The sequence below is a fragment of the Otolemur garnettii genome, unplaced genomic scaffold (genome assembly GCF_000181295.1).
Source record: "Otolemur garnettii isolate 467f Iridium unplaced genomic scaffold, OtoGar3 scaffold00030, whole genome shotgun sequence".
Classification (NCBI taxonomy): domain Eukaryota; kingdom Metazoa; phylum Chordata; class Mammalia; order Primates; family Galagidae; genus Otolemur; species Otolemur garnettii.
The window spans coordinates 15917855-15921751 of NW_003852425.1; the positions used below are offsets into that span (position 1 = coordinate 15917855).

The 3897-nt window shown below is 36.0% G+C and overlaps 1 pseudogene; it reads left to right on the forward strand.

Moving 5' to 3' along the window:
• Nucleotides 1-2239: 2239 nt before the first annotated feature.
• LOC100940710 lies at nt 2240-2676 on the forward strand (annotated as a pseudogene).
• Nucleotides 2677-3897: the final 1221 nt, after the last annotated feature.

Sequence of the window (3897 nt, forward strand, 5' to 3'; positions counted from 1 at the left end):
AATAACTCACAAAGTAGTTTGAAGAGCAAAGAATATTTTAGCAGGAGGGTGCATGGATGAGAAAATAATTAAACAAAGTTTAAGCAAACTAAATCTAATAATATATTAAAAGGAAAACAAATCATGATCAAGCAATATTTATCATAGAAATTGTAAGGCTGATTTAATGCTTAAAAGCCACTTGGTATAATTTACCGTATAAACAAGCTACAAATGAAAGAGCTTTATAAAAATCTTGATAGATGCCAACAAAAGAAACCCTCAATGGATACAATGCACCATTCATTCCTAATAAACTAAGAAACTAGGAATGGAAGGGAAAGGCCTTGATATGATAAGGGAATTTATAAAACCCTAACAACCTGCTTAAAAATTATTATGGACTGAATATTTGTATCCCTCCCCTTCATATGTTAAAGCTCTAATCCCACAGGAATTAGGAGGTGAAGCCTTTAGGATAATGGTTCTCAACCTTCCTAATGCCTTCAAATGCTGTGACCCTCTAATACAGTTCCTCATGTTGTGGTGACCTCTCCAACAATAAAATTATGTTTGTTGCTACTTCATAACTGTAGTTTTGCTACTGTTATGAATCATAACTTAAATATCTGATATGCAAGATGTATTGTTACAAAGGGGTCACGACCCACAGGTTGAGAACTGCTGCTTTAGGAGGTAATTGGGTAGAGATGAGGTCATGAGGGTGGAGTCCTCAGGATGAGCTTCATATCCTGTGAGAGGAAGAGACCAGAGTCCCCCCTCCTGGCTCTGCATAAGCCCTGCTGAGAGGGCGGCAACACTCAGTCCAGGAAGAGGCCCTTCACCAAACGTATCTGCCTGCTCACAGCATGGTCTTGAACTTTGCAGCTTCCCAAACTGTTAGGAGTAAATGTCTGTTGTTCATGTCGATGGCATTTTATTTTAGCAGCATGAGCAGACCAAGGTACTGATGGAATACTGAATGATCAGGAACAAAACCAGGACATATGCTTTCATTACTTCTGTTTCAATGTTATTGTGAAAGTTCTAGCCATTACAGTATTGTACAATAATATAAGAGAAAAGAACCAAGGGTATCTGGATAGGAAAAAAGGAAGTGAAACTGTGTTTATTGAAGACATGATTGTCTATTTAGAAAATTATAAACTCATCCCAAAACAACAGATGCTGGCTTTGAAGAAGAGAAAAAGGAACTTATACACTGTTGACAGGACAGCAAACTAGTACAACCTCAGTGGAAAGTCATATGAAGACACCACAAATAGCTAAAATAGAACTACCATTTGATCTAGCCATCTCACTACTAGATATTTACTTAAAGGGGGGAAAAAAGTCATTTTATCAAAAAGACATGTGCACTTGAATTTTTATTGTTGCACAATTTACAGTTGTACAGATGTCAGACCACCCCAAGTGCCCATCAACACATGAGGGGCTTCATAAAATTTGGCATATGTATACTATGGAGTACTACTTAGCCATCAAAAATGGCAAGCTAACATAATGCCTTTTGTAACAAACTAAATGGAATTGGTGACCAGTCTTCTAAGCGAAGTTTTGCAAGTATGGAAAGAAAAAACACCACATGTATTCACTGTTACACTGGAACTAATTTATCAAAATACATGTACACATTTTGTAGTAAAACTCAACAGAAAGCAGCAGATGGGGGGCAGCTGGAGAGGGTTAAAGTCACACCTAGTGGGCAAAGTGTCCACTCTCCAGGACAGGGGAACACGTATAACGTTGACTCAAACTGTATAAAAGTAATTCATGTAGTCAAAACATGTGTACCCTTGTGATATTCTGAAACAAAAAAAGAAAATTATAAAGCTTCTAGAAATAGTAAGATAAGTGTAGCAAGATTACAGATATAGGATAAACATTGAAAAATCTATGATAGTATTTTTATATACTACTTACAAATAAGCAGAAACCAGTATTAAAAATAATTACCATTAAATATAATATCAAGACAATTACTATAGAAGACAAGACCAAGATATAATAATTTAAGATATTTTTATATAAAAATAAGCAAAAACTGACATTAAATAAAAATTCCATTAGTGACAGTACCTAATGGTAATGGTAATGAAAAAGAAATGCTTAAAGATAAATATGATTAAGAATGTGAATGGAGCAGTGACGTGACATGCAGCTGGTGGTGCGCCCCTTGCTGCTTCCTCTTTCTTGACTCCATCTTCATCATAGTAGCTGTGGGGTCTGCGCTGCAGTCACCAACATGTAGCTCTTCTTCTGCGCCCAGGAGCTACACACACTCGAGGTAACCAGCTGAGAGACTGTTGCCCAGATAAAGGCTCACGTAGTCTCACTGGAGGGCATTGCCCCAGAAGATCAAGTCGTGCTCCTGGCAGGCACACCCCTAGAAGGGCCAGTGTGGGGTGGAGGCCCTCACAACCCTGGAAGTAGCCAGCCACATGCTTGGAGGTAATGTCCATGGTTTGCTGGACTGGGCGGGGAAAGTGAGAGGTCAAACTCCTAAGATGGCCAAACAGAAGAAGAAGAAAACAGGCCGGGCCAAGTAGCTGATACAGTACAATCGAGCTTTGTCAATGTTGGGCCCACCTTTGGCAAAAAGAAGGGCCCCAGTGCCAACTCTTAAGTTCTTTGTAATGATGGCTTTCTCTAATTAAAAAATGCCACTTAGCCCAGTCAAAAAATAAATAAATAAATAAATAAATAAAATTGTGGATGACCTATATTCTTCTTCTTATAGAACATTAGTAAGAGAAAGTAGAAACCTACAATTTCAAATGTAGAGAAGACTCAGGTTTGTGGGTTGGAAGACTCAATAGCATTAAAATTTTAATTCTCAGACTGATGTTTCTATTTAACGCAATCACAATCAAAATCCAAACACCTTTTTTATATGTTTGCTAAATAATTTTTCAAATTTATATAGATATACATAATAACAATAGTATATTACATAATAATATTAACACCCAATGTCAGATATGTGTGCCCCCCAGTGGGCCCACTGTTTGCTACCATCCTTCTGAACCCCCTGAGCAAACTGAATTTGCTATGTGATATACTGATATCCCTAGAAAGACAATAACTAGAGTTATAACAGAAGGAAGACCTAAACAAATAAAAAAATCATTAATAACAATTCAATATATACAGACATGTGTCTTTTTATATTTTCAATAATAATTAGAAGTTTTTCATGTAGAAATACTACATATTTCTGAAGAATTATTTCTACATATCTCATTGCTAATGGTATACAGTGGATGTTTGTATATTGAACTTAAAGAACAATAAAATAATGTTAATCATTTCAAAAAACAAAACACAAAAAAACAAGCACCTTAATATAAACAAAGAAAATAAAAAATTAAAAGATTAGGCTGGGCGCAGTTTGTGGCCTGCCAGTTACACCTCACTCACACTGTTAAAGAAGAAATTATTTCAAGAATTGTATTCTTATAAACCTTATTGATATCCTGATATATGCATTGATAATTATAAATTATAAACTATCAGAATGAATATAATTACCAAATATAAGTTAAAAACAATGGTAATGTGAGTATATTCAATGTTGTTTTACAGAACTGGGCAGCTGGGAATTCTCACAGCTTCTTGCAATGAGCAATGTAAATGTTCATCTTCATTTTATTCTCCTGTATGTGGAAGGGACAATATTGAATATTTTTCTCCATGCTATGCAGGCTGCATGAATTCTAAAGTGTTAGACACAAAAAAGGTAATCACTTTAATGTTTCATTCTCTCCAGGAAGTGTTGCCATAAGAGTCTAGCGGAAAAGCAATGTCACGAAGAGTAAGCACGTTTATTGAAATTGTGTTTTAAATAAAGGTGGCCATCTGCTCACTCAGGCAAAACAGCGAGCTTCTTTATTTGTG